We start from the raw sequence: 27,302 nt of genomic DNA on the forward strand, positions 1-27,302 counted from the left end.
TCCGGGAATCAACTATATACATAAGAAGACCGTGCTTGTGAACTGAAGAAAACTCCAAACAAAAAAAAAAAAAAAAAAAAAAAATGTGCATTAGGGTCAGCTGGTAGCCAGCTCATGTTTTCATTCTGCAAGGCTCTAAGTTTAGAATTGGCTTCAGCACAAAATCACGGTCCTCTTATTTATATAGGTGATTTTTCTAGAGGTCATTTCTAAATCAAAAGACGTCAGCAGTCAATTTAAGTACAGCTAAGATTTTTCACCCTAAAAGGCAGAGGAAAGGGTAGTTGGCAAGATGAAAGGAAAAACCAAACATGTGCCTGGTATTTTTTGCTGGCCTGTAAAGTTGAAAAAGGCACACAGTCTATGAGGGAATCAAGAGCAGTGACTGAACTATGATAGGACTCCAGGGATTAAGTGAGCTGGGGATCACGTTACAGAGTATTAACATACTGAGCTCTGTCTTGCTGAAAAATGGTGATGGATCCTGTTTTCTATCTTTTTTCATCCATATTTTTAAAGTTCTACCTTCTGCTAGTACATGGAAGGAAAAAAAGATACTGGGGTTATTGTCTTCATGTAACAAGTCAAAGAAAAAGCATTTTTATGACTATAATTCTTTCCTATGCACTACCCTATTAACATTTGCTGCCATTTTACATTGCCAATGTTTACCTCAAGTTTTCACTAATGAATACCAGGCATATCTTTTCCTTATCTTGAATTAAGTTCTAATCCTACCAGCTGTTTGTGTGACCTGGGGCAAGTAGCTTAGTGACACCATAGTTTCCTTGTCTATAAAATGAGGAGCTTGGATGTGACCAGATTCTATGACTAACACACAAAGGGAAAGAGAGTATGTGGGCTGTAGACATATTATGTTACCACAGAAGAGGCTAGATAGTCCCAGTGAAACTGAAACTCAGAGCCAGCTTGGCCTCGGCTATTTGGATGGCTGGCACATCCCTCGGTGAAGTTAGGAAAGACTGAAGGGGTCTGTTCAGTCCAGGATATTTACATGAAGCAGTTGTCACTAGCCACTGACTCTTTGTCGCCTGGTTTGTAGTCATAAGGGGAGTGCCATAATCTACCCAAACCATATAGTAAAAGTACATTTAAATTTTTGTTTAAAATTAATTAAAAGAAGTTTCCATTTTAAGCATATGCTTATTATTATATAATAACAGAAGCTTTATGCTTTTGTTATAGAATAAACATAGGAAGTTTTTATCATAAGTATTGCAGCAAATTCTGTTCTAAAAACAATTTTAGACACTGTGTATTATAATGATCTATTTCTATGTCTGTCTGCCCCACTGGGTTGTGCACTCTGATCACAGGGACTGAGTCTACACAGCTGTTACTGCAAAGAGCTAAGCACTGCACCTCTTAAGCCGTGGGCACTAAAAAGGTTGTTAAAGAGTAATTTGAATACAGAATTTCCTAGAATGCTTTAAGAAGGCTTTCTGTAGTCCTTGATGGTAGTAAACAAATTTCCAGGACAATGGGGAAAAAATAAGTCATTGGATTTGACCATAACTCACACTTACTGAACTGGGATATGTGCTGGACGGAAGGTGGAATGAGGAGAACCTCGCATTTTTTAAATTCTTTAAAAAATTTAAAATGAATCAAAAGTAAAAGTAATTTTAAAAAATGACTCCATGGAATAGGGGGGAAATGGTATGGTTAATTCACTAGAAAGTAATAAGGAATAGAAGAGTGAATAGATTGAGTATGCTTAGTGTACATTCTGTGTGCTCAGTTGCATGGTTTTATAAAAAGAAATGCACAGTGAGTGAACATGTTAGGGACAGAATTGTTTAAATGCCAGGTATCTATGACTGTACAAATAAGAAAGCACTGTGAAATCTCAAGATATATAGAAGAATATTAAGCCATGTGAGTGGGCAGAAGTTTTAAAGAGAACCAGCATCAGATAAAACACTAGAAAAAAATAACAAAAATTATATTCCATAGAAGATAATGAACTCTGAATTATTATGGTACAGAAAAAGCATCTAAGATATACCATAGATGAAAGACGGCCTAACGTTACTACCAACAAGGACGAAAATAAAATGTTGAACCTTGTAGGATATGAAACATAGGCAATTCTCTCTCCAGGGACTATATTGTATTTCCATTTTAACCATTGCTAATGTCCCTGTAAACATGATGACCTATGTCTGGTTTGGTCACTAATCCTCAGAGGGAAAATGATATTTAAGCTGGGAAAGTTTCAAAGAAGGCCACTGGAAATCATCAAAGACATGAAGATACTTCTGCAGCAGAGAAATCTTAATACTTTTAGATGTTTCAAACTGGAAAGTTGAAATCAAAGAGGCTTTATGACAGAAAGCTACATAATTATGAAAGGTATATTTAAGAGTGAATAAGCATTTCAAGAAATTTTGAAAAGCTACAAAGCAAGATCACCTTCTGACAATTTTTAAAGCTAAATTTGGCCTACACAACCAATCACAAACTTAGAGCATTCATTGCTTCCAAGAAGTGGTATTTAGATAAATTAAGAAATGAGTGATCCACAGATGTGGATGTTTGAGAGTATATTCCTGAGTTTGGCAAAAGTAATTGTTGCTCCATCGTCAGAAAAAGAACATCAGGATAAATATATTACTGCTTGGATTTGGGTTGGCAGTTTTCCCCATTTTTTTACTACAAAAATTTCAAACATATATGCACATCCATACACAGGGTCAACAACTATCAACTTATAGCTAGTCTTATTTCATCTATAACCTACTCACTTCCCCACAAACACTCCTAGGATTACTTTGAAGCAAATCTCAGTATATCATTTCATCCATAAATATTTTAGTACATATCTTGAAAAGATAAGTATTCTTTATAGCTGCAATATCATAATCGCAAAAACTGCAATGCCATAATATTAACAAATACAGATTGATAATTTTTATTTTTTGAAGAGCAGCTCAGTTCACAAACTGCCTTCACTAATGATACTTAAATTGATAGAACTTTTAAATCCTTTTTCTCAGGGCAAAAGTCTGTGATCATCTTTTCATTTCTGAATGTCTTTTTAAAAAGTGTTAAGATTTCCATCCTTAGAAAAAATGAACGTTTACTCCAAAATTATTATTAAGGGCTCACTGAATAAACAATAAAATCTTCTCCTTAAATCGTCACAAAAAATCCTAAGATTCTCTTTACCTGTTAGTGCCAAATTTCCACCCTTGCAAAGACGCATCTGGAACAGGTCATGGTTCAGTTCTCAGAGGCTGCATTGCTTTCGGTTTCTTTACAAGGCCATGCACTCACACAGCCTTTAGGAGTCATGTCTGAGCCCTGTTCTTGCTCCATTTTATTTTTTATTCTACTTTACTTAAACATGAGTACCTAAATCTGTTGGCCTAATGGTAGTGAGGTAAGGGCAGATGAGGTCTGAGGGTTAGCCTAACATAAGCATCTTGGGAAAAACTTGAGCAGTTGTTATCCAATAGTTAACCTTTGTTCAAGGGTCATTCACTTCTTATATAAAGGTTGCTGGGAAACCTACAGATGTCAATCTTGTGGTGTGTGAGCTCTCCTCTCCTACAGGAGAGAATGGAGTGTTTACGAAAGGCTACAAGGGTCTGAAAAAAGTCACAATTGGAGAAACTATGGTTGAAACTGGGTGGTTGGGATTAAATGGTTAGGAAAAGATACAACGCTCTGAAAAATCACAATTGGAGAAAATGTGATTGAGATCATTACAAAACCACACATATACCATCAGGGCCTAAATACTATGGTGAAAGATATTTTATTAGTATGTGTGTGCAAGGCTTTGAGAATAAATGTTTTCAACTTTACCAACTTTGGTAAAAGTAAAAACACTATAAGCATAGTATAAAATCCATGGATTTTGAGGAGATGAAGAAGGCTGGTATCTTTAGTAGTATAAAGTGATCTTGGAATATAAAGAATTTCTTCGGGTTGAATTACCTAGAAGTTTGTCACTGACTCAGGTTCCTGAACTATGACACATGAATATGTGGGCTAAGAAATAGTTTCTCTTGATAAATAAATGATTAACTAATAAAAAATTAAAATATTAAATATTAAAATAATAATGTCATATGGTTTCACAAAACACATTTTTATTATAGATCCTGAAACAAAATGAAAAAGGGCTTCTGTTGAGGAAAATATATCTATCCCCAATGTCCAGGAAACTGAACCAAAATAAAGAGTACTTCTTCTTTAGCTGTTACTTAAAGATGACTGCTATCCTACTCAAATGTTTGTTAATACTGAGAGTTAAAAGTTCTCAAAATGTTAAAATATCTTGTATAATGTTAGAAAAGGTATTCTGTTTTGGAATTATTTTAAACTACACTGAATAACACTGATGATTTTGTTAAAGGCACAAATTCCTCCATGTGGAAAGAAATCATAAAGTGCGATTTTAATTCAAAATATGTAAATCCTTAAATCATGAGGGACCATCATAAACTGTACCGAAGTATATTAATTTTTATTTGTGTAATGAATGAATGACATGAAAGATCAGTCATTCATTTATCCATTCATTCAATATGTATTAAGTGTCTATCATGTGTTATGTCCTGGGGACACAAAGGTGAAAAGAGAGTTGCTGCCCAATAAAACCTTAACCTCTAGGGAGACTTTTTAGAATTGTATTAACCTTTGTCACTGCAAGCCATTTTCGTAAGCCTGAGAGTCAAAGGTTCTCAGAGTCATAACAAACTCAGTAAATCCCCATAGTTAGGTTGTAGGGATGGCCCCTTAACTGCGAACATTGTCCACAAAATATTTGATTTACATGTAACTGATAGTAAATAAATTTTAAGTAGCACCCTAAAACAGTGAGTCCCCAAACAGAGAACATTACAGTATTATAGACAGTACATTTTCATACTAAGATTTTTATGATGCACAAAAGAATACTGTTGAAAAGAAAAGCAGAAACTATTTTTGGTATTGTTATTCTTAATATGGTATCCTTGAAAGCCTTTGGCCGGCATGTAGACTGTGAAATTAACAAATTTTGGCTGGATGTGGTGGCTCGGGCCTGTCATCTCAGCACTTTGGGAGGCTGAGGCAGGCAGATCACCTGAGGTCAAGAGTTCAAGCCCGGCCTGATCAACATGGTAAAACCTCATCTGTACTAAATATACAAAAAGTAGCCGGACACGGTGGTGCACGCCTGTCATCCCAGCTACTCAGGAGGCTGAGACATGAGAATCTCTTGAACCAGGAGGCAGAGGTTGCAGTGAGCTGAGATTGTGCCACTCACTTTAGCCTGAATGGCAGAGGGAGAATCTGTCTCAAAACAAAAACAAAAACAAGCGCACACACACACACACACACACACACACACACACACACACACAACAAAACACAAAATTGTTTCATGTCTTTAATATGAAAAATATTAAAAAGAAAGATGCCATTGCAAAAAAAAAATAAGGAAAATCTAACCCAAAATATTAATTCTATTTTTGAAAACAGTACTTGACATATCTGCAGATCTCTGCTGAACATATAATATTTAGAAGAAAATATATACTTCTTAAAAATGCCAATTTTCTTTGTAACCAAAATACATAGCCAATTTTATTTGTAACCAAAATATATGGAAATAAAAGTAACTCTCATTGATGTCACCATTTCTTATAAATTACACTTGCATCAGCAATTTAACTACATTTGATATAACAAATGACTTTACAGTAGAGCTATAAATAGAACTACTCATTCCCATATGGTGTAGTTGTTAGGAGCATCATCCCTGCAATCAAACTGCCAAAGGTGGGTCCATATCCCAGCTCAGCCAAATATTAAATTTGTTACCTTGAAAAAATAATTTGTTTGCACTTTAATTTCATTATCTGGAAAATAGGGTTAACAATAGCACCTACCTCAGAAAATTTCTGATTAATATATAACTCTGCAGAGTTAGTACATTAATCAGAGCACTGGCTGGTATACAGTTAGTCCTCAATTAATGTTAGCTTATGGCATTTTTCTTATTAGTGATATAATGTAGCTATAAATGCACCATTCATGCTTTCTTCATCTAAGTTTGTCTTTCTACTGATGGATAAAGTTAAAAAGTTACAGCTCTCAAGCACTTAAGTTATTGGTAAACCCCAAAATGTTCATGGTTCATTGTCACTTGGTGCCTATGGTGTACACAAAACAGGATCTTGGCATACTAGAGTAAGTTTGCCCCTTTCTAAGCAAAATAAAATAAAGAAGAAACCAAACAAACAAAAGCAAGCAAACAACAGCCCATGAAAAGGAAACAACCACCAAAAAAACCCACAACTTATGAGAGCTGTGGACTCAAAATACATCAAACTTACATCATGGGTGTGTCTACCGGCAGCAAAGAAATAAACGCTAGTTAACATTATATAATATAACAGACCAGCCATTTTCATGTAACAGTCAAAAAATTTAGAGAGGGAAAGTACTTAAAATAGTAGAAATAAGAAAATTAAAAAATAAAAGATCTGGAGGAAGCCACAGATTTTGAAATAGTTTAAAGCATCAGCACCCTGGAAGCACAGAAGTCTCCGGAATATCCTTATCAATAGTTCCTGGGTTCTCAAAGGTTTTGCCAATGATAATGAAGCCAGATGATACTCCCTAGGCACAAGTTTCCTGGGTTGTTGGATTGAATGGAACACTTTTACTTGAGTTTTCCCCTAGATTAATTCCAGATTAATAGACAAAGTACTTAGTACAGTTCTTTTATTTCTTTTCTTTGCTTTTCTGTTTTTTGACATAGAGTCTTGCTCTGTCGCCCAGGCTGGAGTACAGTGGCACATCTTGGCTCACTACAACCTCCACCTCCTGGGTTCACGGGATTCTCCTGCCTCAGCATCCTGAGTAGCTGGGATTACAGGCACCTGCCACCATGCCTGGCTAATTTTTGTATTTTTAGTAGAGACAGGGTTTCACCATGTTGGTCAGGCTGGTCTTGAACTCCTGACCTCATGATCCGCCCACCTTGGCCTCCCAAAGTGTTGGGATTACAGGTGTGGGCCACCATGCTCAATCAATACAGCTCTTAAATGTATAATAATGTACTATCGTGTCTTATGCTGAAAATGCCTTGATAAATTAAATTGTCATTACGCCAAGGTTTTCAGATGTTGATGTGAAAATGTGTATAATTTAATCCATTACTTCATCATGTCAATGTCTCTTCAGATTTTCCCTCACCATGCCTATATTCATTTATTTCCAGTACCATCATACTTGAATCAAAGGCCTAAGCCAAGTTGCCAGAAATACTATAAAGCTCACTAACTTTTCTCCTCACATTTATTCTGGCTTTCATCTGATCCATTCTTTCTTTATTCATTAGGTGATATATCTGAGATTTGCTTGAAAATAATCCCCAGGTAAACTTTACAGGTTTGATTGTGTTCTACAAAACAAGTTTGTAGCTCCTAATATAGTATTCTTTTTCTGCTCAACTAATGGGACAGGATATTATTTCAAACAGGATGCACAATAGATTTCTTAGAAAGCTGATTCCTCATGGTGGATTTGATATGCTGATACTTTATTTAAGATTTTGCAGCTATATTCATGAGTGAAATTGACCTATAATCTTCCTTTCACATAGTGACCTTTCATATTCTTGTAATGTATCAGTTAAGGTTTGATCACTCTGGATGTTATAGAACAAGAGGTTTATTGTACCAATTGTATCTTCTACATTTGCAGAAGCTGATTAATAAGTTCCTCTGAGACTGTTGTCTTTGTATCTGATGCTGTGCTTGAAGTCAATATAGGCTGCCTCTCTGGCAGTCAATAATAGAGCTGACTGAGAAATGATCTGGGAAGAGCAAAGATGATCTGGAACCTATGGGGAATAAAATCACGAATGTGTCTGTCTATCACCATCTTTGTCCTCAATGATGTAGATGACCTAAGGAGAAAAGAGTGGCCTTCACCACAAAACTGTACATACAGTTGGCCTGGGACCTGGAAGGGTCAAAGGGGACGATCTGGTGGGACGAGGACCAGCTTTACCTCTGCATGTTGCTAAATGACCACTGATACGTGCAAGCACCCACAGCACCTGGTACCCTACACCAAAATTCAGAATCCCAGTGGCAGCTTCCTCACACTGCCATCCACCTCTTACATTACCTTTTCTTCCAGCCAGTCTCACTGGGAACAACACATAAAAGGGAAACAGTTACAACATAACCAAGCTGACACAACATGGAGCCACCACAGATGACAGGATTATACTTACACTTGACTTCATCACAGGAGTTGGGGACTAGTCTCTTGTTTTTTCTGTTTTTGTGGCTCACATACTGAAATGCTAGGTAAAAGTCACTAGTAAAACAATCTGCTCTTGGAGTTCTTTTGAGAAATTTAAAAATCTACTTGTATTATACATATACATATTTGAATTTACAACTATTTAGGCTCTCCCTTCTAAACTCAGATTAGATTGGTTGTGTTATTTAGAAAATTGTCCGTTTGTCCAAATAGTCAAAATTATTGGCATTACATTATCATGTAATAACCACTTATTGTAAAAATCTCAGCGATATCTGCTATTATATTCTCTTACTCACTCCAGCTATTGTTTATTTGCACCTCTTTTACAATCACAAGTTTGGACAGAGCTTTACTAATCATATTCTTCTTTCAAAGAACAATCTTTTGGCTTTGTTGATTCTTCCTGTCTTCATTGTTCACTTTAATAAATTTCTGTTTGCAGTTTTCTTATTTTCTTCATAATTTGTGGAAGGCGATTGTTTTGTTCTTTACATAATTTTGATTTCTTGACCCATGAGTTATTTTAAAATATTTTTTTCTTAACTTCCAAACAATTTTTTTTCTAATTACATTTTGGTAATAATTTCTCCATTAAAATTACTGAGACCAGTTATATGTTCCATATCAGAGGTCAGCAATGTACAGCTTATGGGCCAAATTTAGCCTATCACCTGTTTTTGTAAATAAAGTTTTATTGTAACAGAACTAAACTCAATTGTTTATATATTATCTATATTTTCTTTTACATTACATCTGCAAAGTTGAAACTATACTCAACTGGTCCCACAAAGTTGACCCACGAGACTAAAATATTTATTCTTTAATCTTTTACAGTAAAAGTTTGCCAACCTCTGGACTTTATAATACTAGTCACTTAAAATTTACTGAGACATGCTTTATGGTCCTGTGTATACTTAACTTTTATAAATGTTTAAAATGTTCATGAAAGGAATGTGGATAAGAAGTTTCATATATCAATTAGGTCTACCTTTTAAAATTCTCCTACATGTTTATATAATCTGCATGTTTGTCTGCTTAACCAATCAACTACTAAGATAATTCAATCAAAATTTTTCTCCTTAAAAATTCGGTCAATTTTTGAATTTTGTATTTTAAAGCAACTTTATTATGTGAATAAGAATTTTTACAGCTTTTTACTAAATGTAACCCCTTATCATTGCACAGTGGCATCTAGTAGGTTTTGTTTTTTTTTTTTTTTTTTTGAGACACGTGTCACTCTGTTGCCGAGGCTGGAGTACAGTGGAACAATCTTGGCTCACTGCAATCTCTGTCTCCCAGGTCCAAATGACCCTCCCACCTCAGCCTCCGGAGTAGCTAGTATTACAGGCATGTGCCATGATGCCTGGCTAATTTTTTGTATTTTTTGTAGAGACGGGGTTTCACCATGTTGCCCAGGCTGGTCTGGAACTCCTGGGCTCAAGCAATCTGCCTGCCTTGGCCTCCCAAAATGCTGGGATTACAGGCATGAGCCACCACGCAGCCTGTTTTTTCCTTAAAGTCTTATTTTTCTCATAATAATACAGCAACAGCACTTTTAGTTAGTATTTCTCTTGGGCACATCTTTCTTGATCCATTTATTTTCAACCTTTGTGAATTCTTACGTTTTTGACAGGTCATTTCCAAAAATATATTGCTGGATATTACAACAATTCAACCTGAACACTGTAATGTTTTAACCGGAAAAAACATTCAATATATAGCCATTTAATCACTGATGTATTTGGATTTATTTTTCCTACATTATTTTTGTGCTTTGTATTTGACTCATCATTTCTATGTTTCTTTGCTTACTTTCTTTCATTCTTCCCACTTCTAATCTGAATGATATATATTTATAATTTTTAAAATACTGTGCCTAAAATTTTATTCAGACTCAAGCATTAAGGAGAGCTAGAATAAAATTATAGCCATAATCTTGCCTACAGAAGTGACATCTTTCAAGTATAAGTTTGGAGTGATACATGCTTCATACACCAAAACACAAATTTACTGATGTACGGGACGTATAACATAAACTGTATTTACATCCACAGCTACATACTATAGCACTGATTAAAAAAGATTACTGTTTTTAATAGGCCAGTTACTACTTCAATTGCTATGTATGATTTAAATCTGGAGCAGCCGTTTAGAAACATGACCTCACATCTAGTACAGAGAGGCACTGACTGTTCCTCTAACAGTTGCTATATCTTTGGTAAATCTTAATTTTATCCTACAACCAAGTGAAAATAGCCAAACTGTAAACAGTCACTTGAGTTAAGATGACCCAGGGGCTGGGCCTGGTGGTTCACACCTGTAATCCTAACACTACTGGAGACTGAGGAGGTGGGAGGATTGCTTGGGGCCAGTAGTTCTAGATCAGCCTGCGCAACATAGCAAGGCCACATCTGTACAAAAAAATAATTTAAAAATTAGCTGGGCATGGTGACATGTGCCTATAACCACAGACACTCAGGATCCTAGGACTCATCCTGAGTAGGTGGGACTGCAGGCACACTACAGTCCAAGCGGGGAGGATCACCTGAGTCAAGGAGGTCAAGGCTGCAGTGAGCTATGATTGCACCACTGCACTCCCACCTGGGCAACAGAGTGAAACCCTATCTCAATGACAACAGCAACAATGACAAAAAAGATGACCTAGGTTTCACCTCAGCCACCATGCTGTTTATAATCTGTCCCCTAAAGCTTGCTCTTCAGTAATTTCTAGATAAACTTAATTATTCATTATCAGGAAGTGATGAGATACATTATGAAGCTATGCAAACATAATGAAACACAAAAAAATCCCCATATTGATCTTGGTGTAAAATTAGCAATGGTTATTTAACTTAGGCTAATTAGAACTTGCTGTGTTGCTGCTAAAATATCAGAATTGGAAGAAGTGGGGGAAAATGTTTACTGTATTTAATTTTAACCATAAGGAGAAGGGCTTTTACAGCTACTATAAGACAATTTGTGGGTCAAGAGATAATAGGGAAAAAGGAAGAATGGTGCTATTAAATGAGATTTTTTTGAGACAATCTTCTAAAAAGATTTTTTTTTAATCTCATCTTAAGAAAAAGAAGAACTTTTCAGACCATCTATCAGATATGTGCAGTACATGTGTTTAAGATGTAGGTAATGAACTTTGAAAGATCATTTCATTTAAACTAGTATCACAGCGCTAGCCATGACCACAGAGACAGTTCACACCACAGTGCAGTTGCTTATTTAGTGAGTTCAGGTGCTATGAACTGTATCTCCAGATATTAAAGCTGAAACACAGACTAAACCAATAATGAGAGGAATGCTTTTTTAAAAATGCATTTGCAGAAGCAAACTCTCCTCAGTGTACTGAAAGTCCAGATGTGTGCACAGCTAAAACTGAGAAACTTCCTTAAGGATGGTAACAGCTGTAATCCCAGCACTTTGGGAGGCCAAGGCGGGAGGATCACGAAGTCAAGAGATCGAGACCATCCCGGCCATCATAGTGAAACCCCGTCTCTACTAAAAATACAAAAATTAGCTGGGTGTGGTGGCACACGCCTGTAGTCCCAGCTACTCGGGAGGCTGAGGTAGGAGAATTGCTTGAACCCAGGAGGAGGAGGTTGCAGTGAGCCAAGATAGTGCCACTGCACTCCAGCCTGGTGCCTGGCAACCGAGGGAGACTCTGTCTCCAAAAAAAAAAAAAAAAAAGAATGGTAAAAAGAATGGTAAAGAGTATGCAAAAACAAAACAGAGAACCTTCAAAAGACATGATGGTTAATGGCAGAATGCTGAAGGCTTTCCTTCACAATTGAAAAACAAAAATGAACACTCCCTACCACCACTCTATTCAAGATAATACAGGAGGTTTTAATCCATAGGATAAAGAAAGGAGAAGAAATAAAATTAGTCTAACATTTAGAAAGGAAACAAAACTCTCATTATTCACAAATAATATTACTTTCCACATAAAAATTCCCTATAGAATCCATAGATTCTTACTAGAATTAATAAGAGAGCTTACAGATGTTTTTTGGTATGAAGTTAATATACAAAAATTAATGTCTTTTTCTCTGCCCTTGACGAACAGTTTGAAAATGTAAAAATTTATTAAGATGCTATTTATGGTAGCATAAAACAATTTGTTACTTATGAATAAATTCAACATATATATATATACACATATATATATATATACATATATATATATACATATATATGTATATATATACACATATAATCTCTCCAAGGGATAATAATAAAACATTATTGGGAGACATTCAAGAAAACCTATATACATGAGAAACTATATTACATTTATTGATTGAAAAACCAAGTATTGCAAAGTTGCAAATTCTCCATCAAATAAATGATTTATAGGTTCAATGAATTCCAACAAAAGTGCAGCAAGTATTTTGCGAACCAGAGAAATTACTTCTAAAATTGATGTATGGAATTTCAAATTGCCAAGAATAGCCAAAACTACTGAAAAAATAGAAGAATGTGGGACAGCTTGTTCTATCAGGTATGAAGACCTATTCTAAAGCTACAGAAATCAGTTCGGTGTAGCATAGATCCAGAGAAATGTAATTGATACGAGCCCACAAATAGACTCATACAGGAATAAACACTAGACTTACACAAACTGGGCACTTCAGTGACTATAGATTATGAAATATAGAACTCACTTTCCAACAAATGGTGTGAATATAATTGACTGTGCATTTGGTGAAAAATGGACTTAAACCATACAAAAAATTAATCCCAAGGGGATGAATTTCAAAGGAATGATTTAAGAATACAGAAAAAAATTTCCATGACCTTGAACTACCAAAGAATTTTTAAGATGAATTCCACAAAAAGTATAATCAAAATGGAAAAGATTTCTAAATTTACTATTTTTTTTTTTTTTTTTTTTTTTTGAGACGGAGTCTCGCTCTTGTTACCCAGGCTGGAGTGCAATGGCGCGATCTCGGCTCACCGCAACCTCCGCCTCCTGGGTTCAGGCAATTCTCCTGCCTCAGCCTCCTGAGTAGCTGGGATTACAGGCACACACCACCATGCCCAGCTAATTTTTTGTATTTTTAGTAGAGACGGGGTTTCACCATGTTGACCAGGATGGTCTCGATCTCTTGACCTCGTGATCCACCTGCCTCGGCCTCCCAAAGTGCTGGGATTACAGGCTTGAGCCACCGCTCCCGGCCTTAAATTTACTATTTTTAAATTAAGAGTTTCCGTTCACCAATAGAAACACCAATAAAAAAATGAAAATGAAAAGTCAAGCCACAGAAGATATTTGTAAATAGTTCTTCTCAATGTTTTCATTTTCTTACAATTTTAGGATACAAAATAACTTCTAACACAATTTAAAAAGGGGGGAAGGCAGATGGCCTGATAGCATAGAAGGCAAAATATTTGTCAGGCACATCACAAAAGAAGAAGTACAAATGGTAAACAAAAGTCAAAATGGCATTATTAGTCAGGGAAATGAAAATTAAACCATAAGATACTTCCACATGCTCACCATATTGGCAATTTTTAATTTAATTTAATTAATTATTATTATTATTATTTTTTGAGATTGAGTCACTCTGTTATGCAGGCTGGAGTGGAGTGGCAGTGGTGTGATCATGACTCACTGCAGCCTCACCCTCTCCAGGTTCTGGTTATCTTCCCTCCTCGGTCTCTCAAGTAGCTGGGACCACAGGTGCACACCACAATGCCCAGGTAACTTTTGTATTTTTTGTATAGATGGGGTTTCTCCATGTTGCCCAGCTGATTGCCTGAGCTCAAGTGATCAAACCGCCTCAGCCTACCAAAGTTCTGGGATTACAGGTGTGAGCCACTGTACCCAGCCCAGACTGACAAATATTAAGAGTACTGAAAATAAGTGAATTCTCATAACCTGCTGGTTTCACTGCAGATATAGCCACATTGGAAAACAAGGCAACACTATCTTAGAAACTGGAGACATACAGGCCCTATGACCAGGAAATTTCACTTCTATAAAAACTTATTTGTACTAGATGTTTATAGAAATACTATTCATAATTGCCCCAAATTGGTAATGGAATTTACATTATTAAAAATGAGTGAACCTAGATATATATAGGTAATTCTATCATACTGTTCATTGTAAAGGTAAATAACAAAAGAATATTTAGATAATGATTCAATTAATATAGGACTCAAAAACAGGTTAAACCGTATCAATACAGGATATATTCATAGGAGCTGAAACTACAGAAATGCAAGAAAATGATTACTATAAAAATTAGTCATCCTGTCTCAATGGGACAAAGAGAAGGTATTGTGATTGGAAAGGGATACATAAAGGCTTCTGGGGTTCTATTTCATGACTTGAATGGTGGTTATACAGGTTTACGTTTGTTTGTTTGTTTGTTTGTTTTTGAGATGGAGAATGGCTCTGTTACCCAGGCTGGAGTGCAATGATGCGATCTCAGCTCTCTGCAACATCCACTTCTCAGGTTTCAGTGATTCTCCTGCCTCAGCCTCCTGAGTGGCTGGGATTACTGGCATGTGCCACCACACCTGACTAAATTTTGTATTGTTAGTAGGGACAGGTTTCGCCATGTTGGCCAGGCTGGTCTTGAACTCCTGACCTCAAGTGATCCGCCTGCCTCGGCCTCCCAAAGTGTTGGGATTACAGGCATGAGCCGTCGATCCAGCCTGTACAGGTTTATGTTTTAAAATCTTGTATTAAATTTTGTAAAGGAACTTCTGCCCATTTTTCCCAGTTGTAGCATATTTTATGATCAAGAAAATACTGATTAACAAAAAGAACCCAGGTAAAAAAATTTTTAAATAGAGGAAGTGTTTAACAGAAAATGTGACACTCCCAATATGAGAAGAGAAGAGAAAGCACTTGGCCCTTCTTACCCTGATGTTCTTTATTCCAACCTGCAGTCTTACTGGGACTCTCTGCTCTCCCTGACTGGGAGATCTGCTGAATGTCTGCTTTACCACTGAGGGAAATAAGAGACTTTAGTTCTTCCCCCATTGGTGGTGAGGAGTAACAGAGCATCCAAGATGACTAGGAACTTTCATATGAAAGTGTGCTTGGTGAAGAGGATGAGAAAATACACAGACGGCAGGGTGCTCCAGAGTACTGAGGAAGCAAAATTGCCAAGAGCACTCTTTAAGTGACCTTAGGCAATCCTTAAAAGAAAGTAAGCCATGCCAGTTAGGATGGCGATCATTAAAAAATCTGCAGACAACAGATGCTGAAGAGGATGTGCAGAAATAGGCACACTTTTACGCTGTTGGTGGGAGTGTAAATTAGTTCAACCATTGTGGAAGACAGTGTGGGGATTCCTCAAAGACCTAGAAATAGAAATTCCATTTGACCTAGCAATCCCATTACTGGGTATATATCCAAAGGATTATAAATCATTCTATTATAAAGACACATGAACATGTATATTCATAGCGGCACTGTTTACAATAGCAAAGACCTGGAACCAACCCAAATGCCCATCAGTGATAGACTGGACAAGGAAAATGTGGTACATATACACCATGGAATACTATGCAGCCATAAAAAACGATGAGTTCATGTCCTTTGTAGGAACATGGATGAATCTGGAAACTATCATTCTCAGCAAACTGACACAAGAACAGAAAATCAAACACTGCATGTTCTCACTCATAGGTGGGTGTTGAACAATGAGAATACATGGACACAGGGAGGGGAGCATCACACACTGGGGTCTGTGCGGGGGGACTAGGGGAGGGATAGTAGAGGGTAGGGAGGTTGGGGGGGGATAACATGGGGAGAAATGCCAGATATAGGTGATAGGGGGATGGAGGCAGCAAACCACATTGCCATGTAGGTACCTATGCAACAATCCTGCACGTTCTGCAGTTATTTGCTTTCTCATATATATATATATATACATATATATATATATACATATATATATATGTATATATATATATATATATATATATGAAAGCGAGTAAGTGAAATATCGTCTGCAAGGCTACAGGGAGTGTTCTAAAAGAATGATCATTACACATTACTTGGTGACTCAGTGCAGTCGTTCTGAGTTCAGTCGAGTACATTCTTCATGTTCTGGAATAGGGTTGCTGAGGTCATGGGCACGATAAATTCACAAAAGGTAACTTGGACTTTTTGTGCTAAAAGCTTCTCTGGCAGGAAAATGATTCACCAAAAGTCAAAATAAATGCACAGAGCACTATTTAGCATTCAGAGCTTAAAGCAGACATAGAAATCATATTCTTTAGCCATTTACAAATGGCTTCAAAGAGCCTGAGGAGTTCAATAAAGCTACTCCGGAGTGTGCTGGCAAAGTGTGTGCTCTGTCTCCCATAGGGTAGCTTCCACTCCCAGCTTTACAAAATGACCTTCCAGATCACCACAAAAGAAAGGGCCAATGGCTTTAGAAAAGATTCAGAAACGAGCGATCCTATCTAACTCCTTCATTCTGCACATAAAGAAACAGGTTGAGAGAGGGGAGGTGGCATTCTCAAAGCGGCTCACAGGGCTCTCAGCAAAACGGGAGAAACCGAGATTGTCTGCTTCGGACTTGGATTCGTTCCAATGTACTCGATTGCTAGTTAACACTACATGCGAACAAATCTAAACCAGTGAATATAAAATAAGGGAGACAAAAACAGGTCTCTCATCACCAGCACCTACATCATAAGGTTTTTGTAAAGATTAAATGAGTCTATAATGGTGCTTGTTTACAACAGCTCCTGGCACGTACGTAAGAACTGGGCATTTACTATGATAAAATGCCACTTTTCTGGTCCTTTCATCCTCCTTACCCACTTTGTTCACACACTGTTTCATCTACCTACTGCCAGCTTGAAATTTTAAAAGGGTCACAAATCCATACAAGGAATGAAATCAACAATCTGTGTTCTCCAGGCTGAGGACAACAGCTGCCGAGAACAACTGATCTGCACCGTGACAAGGACTGAATGTAAGAACCATTTTACACATGATCCTTCTCCTCCCCTTGGCTCTGGCCACAGAGAGTTTTATCACCAGTAACCATGTGCTCATGGGAGGTTTAGCCTCTGACAGCAGTTACGGTGTTTTATGTTAATACTTTTAATGAAAATAGAACATATTTGCAGAAGTATGTCTTAAGAGCAGACAGCACAGAAAGTCAAGACTCCCAGATGTGCTGACTTCAACTCCAGTTTCACATGCCAATGTGGCATCCTATCCGTGCTGGTAGCACAGCGGGTGTCCTGCAGATACTCCTCCTTTGTCCAACTGTCTCCAAACAGGAGGCCTCACTCACTATGGGGACTGCTTCCTTCTCTTTTCCTTGCTTTACAGTGACTGCAGGAAAATAGATTTCCCATCGCTAGAGGCAGATCCTCCGTCCCTTTGGAATCCTCTAGCAACCTATGAATGAATAAGCCAGATGCATGCATGTGTGCAAAAGCAAGGTTTCTTTCTTTCTTTCTTTCCTTTCTCTCTTTTTCTCTCTTTCTGTCTTTCTTTCTTTTTCTTTCTTTCTAAGATGGAGACTCAGTCTGTTGCCCAGGCTGCAGTGCAGTTGCAGAAACTTGGCTCTCTGCAACCTCTGCCTCCCAGGTTCAAGCAATTCTCCTGCCTCAGCCTCCCGAGTTGTTGGGATTACGGGCACGCACCATCATGCCCAGCTAATTTTTGTATTTTTGGTAGAGACGGGGTTTCATCATGTTGGCCAGGCTGGTCTTGAACTCCTGACCTCGTTATCTGCCCCCCTCGGCCTCCTCAAGTGCTGGGAATACATGCATGAGCCGCCACGCCTAGCCTATTTTTTGTTTGTTTAATCATTCTTACCTATGTGAAATAAAACAGACACTAAAGGATTTAGGACACAGGCATAAATGCAGAGTATCTGGATGGGTGACAATCTAAAGTCCAGAGTGGCTGTTTTCAGCAGGTATTGACTCTCAGTTTTATATCAGCCAGAGCCCTTCCTCTGACACCATCTAACACTTGATAATTTTCTGGTCTTCTTGAGAGTAAAAAGAGAGTAATCTTGTCAGTTATCGTTCCTGTCTCTGGTGTCTGTGATGTTTTCTGTTTGCCACACACACTTTGAAGTACCATATTGAGCATTCAATCTTAAATATACAAAGAAACAATGTGTAATCATGTTCGGACCTGGTGTGGTGGCTCATGCCTGTAATCCCAGAACTTTGGGAGGCTGAGGCTGGTGGGTCACTTGAGGTCAGGAGGTGGAGTCCTGCCTGGCCAACATGATGAAGCCCTATCTCTACTAAAAATACAAAAATCAGCCAGGTGTGGTGGCGTGTGCCTGTAATCCCAGCTACTCAAGAGGCTGAGGCAGGAGAATCGCTTGAACCCAGGAGATGAAGGTTACAGTGAGCGGAGATCACACCACTGCACTCCAGCCTGGGAGACACAGTGAGACTCTGTCTCATTAAAAAAATAAATAAATAAAAATAAATTGTTTGAAGATTGGCTCAGAAAGTTTAAAATATTAAGACTTAAAATGTATTCAATTAAAAATGGAGACTCAAGTTGAACAAGCAGTGTTCTTTACTTAAAGGAAAGGGATCTTCGAGTTAATAAGACATAAAAAAGATACTTTAATACATTAGCAGCTATTAACTGATTCTAGTTAAAAAGAAATACATAGGACTGGCATGCTTACTCATGCCTGTAATCTCAGCATTTTGGGAGGTGGAGGCGGGAGGATCACTTAAGCCCAGGAGTTCGAGATCACCCTGGGCAAGCAACCTGGCTAGACCCCATCTCCACAAAAAATACAAAAATTGGCCAGGCATGGTGGTACACACCCGTGCCACTGCACTGCAGCCTGGGCGACACGCCAAAACTCTGTCTCAAAAAATAAAAAACAAAAAAGGCTACTCAGGAGGCTGAGGCAGGAGGATCCATTGAGCCCAGGAGCTTGAGGCTAGAGTGAGCTATGATCACAACACTGCACTCCAGCCTGTGTAACAGGGCAAGACCTTGTCTCAAAAAGAGAAATATACAAAATATTTTCATTTGGCAGAACATGCAGGGGTGGTATTCTAATGCCAATTTTATGAGGTTAAAAGAAATCGGGAAAAGGGACAGTACACCTGATTAAGAAGAAGTAATGAAAGGCATTACTTATAGATTCAACTTTGGACACTATTGATTTTCTGTCTTCACTTGTTCTTTGAGAATTAACTCCCAGAATCAATATCCATTAAAGCTTATTCAGTGCATATGCCTCCACAACATTCAGCTAGGGACAATTAGAACAGGTACTGCCCTGCATTGAAAATGGTAACAAATTCTATTCACTTAAGTTTGAATCCCCTCACTTTCTCCCTTCCTCTTTTCTTTTTTCCTTTTTTTCTTCCTTCTATGAATATTCATTAAGAACCTGCCATGTGCTGGCATTTTTCTAAATTCTGAAGATGAAATGAAGCCATCTTCATATAGCATACAAGCTAGTAATGATATTGGCTTGATGAGATGGTCAGTATTGAGTTTGTTTAGGCTGTCATGAAGAGGAGGAAAAGCTGTACAGAAGACATTAAGATATTCCATGTCTTGCTGGGGTTGGTACAAAGATCCTGAAAGACAGACTGCAACCCAATACAGACATTAGCTCTGGACAAAGGACACTGCTTGTTTCATAATATAAAGAAACAAAATCTCACAAATGGTAAGAAGGCATGATGTCGGAAACAATGTCAGAAGACTAGGGCTCACATTTTTACATTTTCTCTAAGATCAGTAACTTTGAGCAAACACCGCTGCAGTTTAAAGCCTTTTTTCCTTCTCTACAAAGGAAGAATAACATAATACCTTATGCAGAGAACAGTTACAGGGATTATGGCATGTGTCAAAAGTTTGTGAATTACAACAAAAATATAATGTATTATCATTATATTAAAGTGTGAGGTAGGTCACGTTCAGGTCAAAGCCTAGGATAAGAAAACATCAAAAGAGACTGGCTATCCACTTGTATTAAGTACAATTACAAAACTTTGAGAAACATGAGATTTACCTTATATTGAAGAAGATGTTTATTTTTTTCCCATTTCTCATTGTCTCCTGTCTTCAATATTAACCACATAATATATGCTGAAAAAACAACTCACAGGTATACCTCAATTTTTAAAAATGTAGTCTATAATATATGTACATTTATAAAATGAATAGACTGTTTATTTCCAAAGGACAAAATTCAGTGATTTACTAAAAGCTCTTTTATACACAATTTATAAAGCACAACTGTGCACACATCCTGGTATACTTTTTGAGTGGTAGTTTACCAAGTTTTAAACATAGCTTTTAAAGAACATAGGATTTAGCTATTTTGAAAAATAGTTCATACTGAACAGGCAAAAACTGGAAGCATTCCCCTTAAGGGCTGGAACAAGACAATGATGCCCGTTCTCATCACTCCCATTCCTATAATACTGAAAGTCCTTGCCAGAGCAATCAGGCAAGAGAAAGAAAAAGGCATCCAAGTAGAAGTCATTGAACTATCTCTCTGCTCATGATGTGATTCTTTACTTAGAAAATCCTAAAAACTCTACCAAAAGTCTCCTGGAACTGATAAAACAGCTTCAGTAAAGTTTCAGCATACAAAATTAATGTACAAAAATCAGTAGCATTTCTATACACCAGTAACAGTCAAGATGAGAGCCCAGTCAAGAACACAATCCCATTTACAACAGCTGCAACAACAACAAAATACCTAGGAATATATCTAACCAAGGAGGTGAAAGACCTCTACGAGGAGAACTACAAAATACTGCTGAAAATCATCATAGATGATCCAAACAGAAAAACCCCATGCTCACGGATTGGAAAAATCAATACTATTAAAATGACCATACTGCCCAAAGAAGTTTACAGATTCAGTGTTATTTCTACCAATCTAGCAATATCATTTTTCACAGAACTAGAAAAACTTACTATAAAAGTCATATGGAACTATGGAATCAAAAAAGATCCTGAATAGCCACAGCAATCCTAAACAAAAAGAAAAAAGCAGAAGCATCATGTTACCAGACTTCAAACTATACTCTAAGGCTACAGTAACCAAAACAGCATGATACTGGTGCAAAAACAAATACATAGACCAACGAAACAGAATAGAGTGCAGAAATAATTCTGCAGACCTATGGCCCTCTGATCTTCAACAAAGTTGACAAAAATAAGCAAGGACTCCCTATTCAATAAATGGTTATGGGATAGCTGCCTAGCTATATGCAGAAAAATGAAACTGGACCCCTTCTTTATACCACATACAAAAATTAATTCAAAATAGATTGAAGATTTAAATGTAGATCCTCAAACTATAAGAATCTTAGACTAAAACCTAGGAAACACCATTCTGGACATCAGCCTTTTGAAAGAATTTATGACTGAGCCCTCAAAAGCACTTGCAAAAAAAAAAAAATGAAAAATGGAACCTAATTAAAGTTTTGCACAGCAAAAGAAACTATCAACAGAGCAAACAGGTGACCTACATAATGGAAGAAGATATTCACAAACTTTGCATCTAACAAAAAGGGCTAATGTCCAGAATCTATAAGGAACTTAATTAAACAAACAACCCCATTAGAAAACAGGCAAAAGAAAGGAAGAGATACTTCTCAAAAGAAGACATACAAGTGACCACCAAACTTGTATGCCACTAATCATCAGAGAAATGCAAATCAAAACCACAGTGAGGGTTGGGTGAGTAATCCCAGAACTTTGGGAGGCCGAGGCAAGTGGATCACAAGGTCAGGAGTTCCAGACCAGCCTGACTAACATGGTGAAACCCCCATCTCTACCAAAAATACAAAAATTAGCCAGCCATAGTGGTGCATGCCTATAATCCCAGCTACTCAGGAGGCTGAGGCAGGAGAATTGCTTGAATCTGGGAGGGGAAGGTTTCAGTGAGTCAAGATCATGCCACTGTACTCCAGCCTGGGCAACAGAATGAGACTCTATCTCAAAAAAAAGAAAAAGCCAAATAAACAACAGATGCTGGGGAAGCTGTGGAGAAAAGGGAATGCTCATACAATGTTGATGGGAACGTAAATTAATCCAGCTTCTGTGGAAAGCAGTTTGGAGATTTCTCAAAGAATTATGAATTGAACTGCCATTTGACCTAGCAATCCCATTACTGGGCATATACCCAAAAGAAATTGTTCTACCAAAAAGTCACATGCACTTGTATATTAATCACAGCACTATTCACAAGAGGAAATATGTGGATTCAACCTAGATGCCCATCAACAGTAGACTGGATAAAGAGTATATGGTATATATACACCATGGAATACTACACAGCCATAAAGAAGAACAAAATCATGTCCTTTGCAGCAACATGGATGCAGCTGCAAGCCATTATCCTAAGCAATGTAATGCAGGAACAGAAAAGTAAATACTGCATGTTGTCACTTATTGGTGGGAGCGAAACAATGGGTACTCATGGACATAAAGATGGCAGCAGACACTGGGGACTACTAGAGAGGGAGGCAGAGATGGGGGTAAGGGTTGAAAAACTAAGTACTGGGTACTATGCTCAGTAACTGGGTGATGAGATCAATTGTAGCCCAAACCTCAGCATCAAACAACATACCCAGGTAACAAACCTGTATCCCCTGAATCTAAAATAAAGGTCGAAATTATTTTTAAAAAGAAAGAAAAATAGCAATTCTGTTAGAATACTAATATTCTGGTATTATCACACAGAACAGGATTTCTATAATCGCAGAGAACAAATGGTCAGTTTTGTATTACCAGCATTACTCCTTAAGAGTCTATCAGAGACTAGCAAGACTGAGCTATGTCCTAAACATTTTGGGGACTGTCATATATGGCTGTGTTAGTCAAAAATGCTACTCTCAAGTTTGTAGTTCACCATAAAATATTCCATTTTGAGAAAGTTCTTTGTCCTTCATCATACTCCTGCCAAGCTTTGTGAAGTAAAACCTCATTTCTGACTTGAGGTTGAGAGTCACACCTGCCCGTACATAACGTAGGAGAAAGCTAGCATCTCAGATCTTGCAACTGAGAGCATTAATTTTCCCATTGCTTTGTTATAATTTTGTTTCCTATTGCTAACATTTATGGTATAATGGTCTCATAGTGAAGAGAGAATACAAAAATCATTATTTGTGTTTTATTGTGTTCTCACTGGGGGCTTAGTTACCTTCAGACAGGCTTTGCAGTGGCCTGGTAAAGGAGTAAGTATTCCTGGAAGGCTCAGTTCTTGGATGACTTTTGTAAACCTGTGCATAAGGCTCCAGATAATCAAAAATATGAATTCAAGTTTGAGGTCTTTTAATGATTCTATGAGATAAGTCTACATCTTTATTTCCAAATATAGTCTGCTTATTTTTAAATGGTTTGTTTTTCTTTTTTCTCATAAGGGAAAAAAACCTTCTGTAAGATATGTCTAATGAAAAGCTATCTTTTGCCAGCCATGGTGGCTCATGCCTGTAATCCTAGCACTTAGGGAGACTGAAGCAGGTGGACTGCTTGACCTTGGGAGTTTGAGACCAGCCTGGGCAACATGGTGAAACCCCGTCTCTACAAAAACCACAAAAATTAGCTGGGCCTGGTGACTTGCACCTGTAGTCCCAGCTACATAGGAGGCTGAGGCAGGAGGATTGCTTGAGCCCAAGAGGCAGAAGTTGCAGTGAGCCAAAATCACACCACTGCACTCCAAGAAAAAAAGAAAAGAAAAACTATGTTTTGGTCACTTCCTGAAGAGACTAGCTGGCAGAAAGGAGCAGAGAAAGTAAAGGAAGAAAGCCAAATCCCTGAACTACCTGACTCTGTATTTTTGTTGTCAATATATTTTGTCTTTCCCTTTCAGCTGCCGGGGATTAGGAGAAAAGAACATAAAAGGACAAGAGGCTTTTAAGAAGGATGATTTGGCAGACAACATGACTATCTGGTACTTTGTTCTGTGCTGGAGGTTAAGCAGCTTTGACACTTTCTGTGGCACTGACTCTAAGGGAGAACCAAGAATTTGCTACTGCTACATGCTGTTACGTAACGCATCACAGAGTTCTTTCTGAGCAACCCAGGGTTACCCACAGGACAGCCATGACCAGGTATTCCACCAAACGAGCCCAGGAACATATTTCTGTCCAAACAACTTCTGTCAAGAAAAGATTCTTGGATGGAATAAGATTGTAGAAGAAACTTCTGCAAGTGATTTTAGAACTGCCAGCTCTGAACTAGCTTTCCCAGCCTTAACATTCTGCCTAGGTCCTGCTCACACGAGCCAAACTCTGCATTGCTTTGCTCCAATCCTACAGAACAGCTCAGAATGTCTTGCTTTCCTTTGCATCAGAGGGAGTATCTGCACAAAGCATACCTTGAGTCTTAAAGGCATAAAATAAATGGCTTATTTTTGGCAACCTTTGTATTTTGTATCTGTTTAAATAGTTATGATTCTCCAATATCTTTCCTTTTGTATAGAAAGGGCCAGTTGACAAGGCCTATGAATGGCACAGAGACCTCACACACAGGAGGCTTTGATTTTTCCACTCACCCTGTGTTTATTCAATGAGAAAGACCATGGGATGGAAGAGGAATCTGGGTTGGAATCTGCTTCTTCCAGTTACTACGTGAAAAAACTGACCTCTTACTAAGCTCTTTAGAGCTTCCACTGGTTGTTATATTGACATGTAAAGCTGACCTCTGAAACAATCTACCTAAAGAGCTTACATGATTGTGGGGTAGAACACCTGCTTAGTAGACAGGTCTTGGCATTATATTATGTGCTTGTAACAATCGTTTGGCAAACACAGTTAATTTATTAGAATGTTGTATTACTATCTTTTCTTATTGATGCTGTTCTGTGTTACTAAATTATGGGTGATTCTATCCTGTTTTTGGATTTTTTTTAAAGTATGCTAACATCTATAGAGTACTGACTTTAATCCCAGACACTTCAGTAAGTGATTAAGACAATAAATTATAACTCTTATAAGATTTCCACTAATCCTCTCAAGTAGTATCAATACCTCCATTAAACTGAGATCTACAGATGTTGAGCAACTTTCCTCAGATCACACAGCTAGAAAGTGCTACAACCACAATAGAACAATCTATATCTGGGTCAAACATCGTGCTGTATGCAATGGGTTTTTAACCACCATTTTCTCTCTTTTTTTCTAAGGTCTTTTATTCATTCTACAGCCACTTAGTGACTTTCTTCAATATCCAAGGTAGCGTTTTTCCTGTATGCCATTGAGTTATTTCAAGGACCACGTGACTTTTGTCTAGTAAGTTGTAATTTTTTTCTCCATAATAAAAGCAGTTTTAACCGATCTACTTTCTTTGTAATCCCGTTAAAAGTCAGTCTTTAGTCAAGTATTTGGCAAGAATCACGTTTGTCTCATGAGCTTTAGGTAAATTATAAACTACATACTTTTATTTCTTCTACATAAAAACATTTTCTTTCAAAAGTAATAAAATATTCATTATGATGCTATGGAACCAGGTTTGTGGTTGTTTTGTATGTCCTTTCTAAAATGGAGCTTTAAACTTACAAAATCTCAATCACTGAATTCAATTAGTTTCATAAATATTCTTTTTCAAAAAACTATTATAAGTTTCAGTAAACTACAAATACTAAGCTTACTTAAACAGATTTCTTTTCACATTCTTAGAATGTCACACCAATTAGATATGCAAATACTGTTTTGGGACTCAATGTTCAGTAAAGATTTCTTTTTTCTCCAACCAGAGCCAGTCCTGTTTTGTTGGTTTATTTGAGTAATGGTTAAGTAGCCAGAAAACTTAGTTCCTTTCCTAAATGACTTGAATATTTTCATCATAAATTATGGGGGGTGGGAGAGAGAGGAGAGAGATGCTCACATTTTCACTTAGCTCCTTTTCTTTTAGTTCTTGGAGTTATCATGAAGTACATATTCTTTCCCAGATGCAACAGATCTGTAACCTGTGTATTTGAGCTCTAAAGAACTAGCACATTTTCCTTTTCCAAATTCATGATTTGGGATCACAGGTCAAGATGGAAGTAAGACACAAAACTTCCAAATTCAAGAATTTATAGCTGCATCATTTCATTTTTTTTTTTTTTTTTGGTACATCATTTCATTCTAAAAATGAACTATTACTTTTGCTTGATGGATAATAGAAACATCATTTCTCTAGTGAATGACGTGGAATTTGGAAAAGAATTAGGTGCACATAAATCTCCTTAGTGGTTAATCAAAGATGTGTTTGGTTGTTACTGAGGAGTCAAGTCACTACCAGAGTCACCATTGCTTCAATGGTCATTATTTGACTGCTCTTGTAGTGCATTGAGACCGCTTTAGAAGAAGGATGGCTTCCTTTCTCACTTTGGCAGCCTTACCTGATTGAATTCACTAACAAGGGACTTTATGATGTTACCATGGTGAAGAGCAGATTTCCAGTGGATGAGCCTTAACTTAAATTTTATCATTGTCAGCTTTCATTTAAATCACGCTGCACACTGGACAGTTGAGGTAAGCCAGTGCTTCTATTTAAAAACATGAATGGCATTTTGGTGTTAAATTTCAGTCTGTTTGTACTCTACCCGTAGTTTAAGACTATAAGCCTTCTGGAAAGAGTATATGTATTTCTAAAGGTTTCTATTTTACTCAGTGGGTAGTGGTGGCATGGAAATTTTAGCTGCCTTGATAGAGAGAGGATGACTTCCTGCCATTTCACATAGTTATGCACATGCCTGACAGGCCCCAGATGTTTGCTGCTCATCTAATCCCTAGGAAAGAATTTTGAAATGATATTCAGTTATGACTCATATTATCAGATGGTTAGGTTCTGTAAAGATATGTGCAACAAATAGTATTTTCCATAAACTGGGACAGTCTAGTTTTAAATATTATTTTATCCCTTTCTTTGAAGAAAAAAAATTATTATTATTTTAAAGCCCAACTTATGAAGATTTATGAAAGTAGAGTTGTTCTGTTCAAAAAGGGGAAGGGAACCCATGGGAACCTTGCCTCCTCACACCATTCTAGCTTCTCAG

The 27,302-nt window shown here is 37.4% G+C and overlaps 1 protein-coding gene and 1 long non-coding RNA gene across 6 annotated transcripts in view; one reads left to right on the top strand and one right to left on the bottom strand.

The window, feature by feature from the left end:
• LOC116565214 overlaps positions 1 to 25,596 on the top strand; it is a 27,919-nt gene extending 2,323 nt beyond the window's left edge. The window contains exons 3-4 of one of the 2 annotated variants that reach the window (XR_004275329.1): positions 17,143 to 17,261; positions 24,132 to 25,596. This is a non-coding gene — a long non-coding RNA (uncharacterized LOC116565214). The remainder of the gene's footprint in view (positions 1 to 17,142; positions 17,262 to 24,131) is intronic. The other variant, XR_004275330.1, reaches the window with a different exon arrangement.
• ASB5 (ankyrin repeat and SOCS box containing 5) overlaps positions 1 to 27,302 on the bottom strand; it is a 114,750-nt gene that overhangs the window by 24,837 nt on the left and 62,611 nt on the right. The gene's annotated exons all lie outside the window — the stretch shown is intronic.

This window comes from Sapajus apella, unplaced genomic scaffold, assembly GCF_009761245.1.
Source record: "Sapajus apella isolate SASKATOON/1434 unplaced genomic scaffold, GSC_monkey_1.0 scaffold39, whole genome shotgun sequence".
Classification (NCBI taxonomy): Eukaryota; Metazoa; Chordata; class Mammalia; order Primates; family Cebidae; genus Sapajus; species Sapajus apella.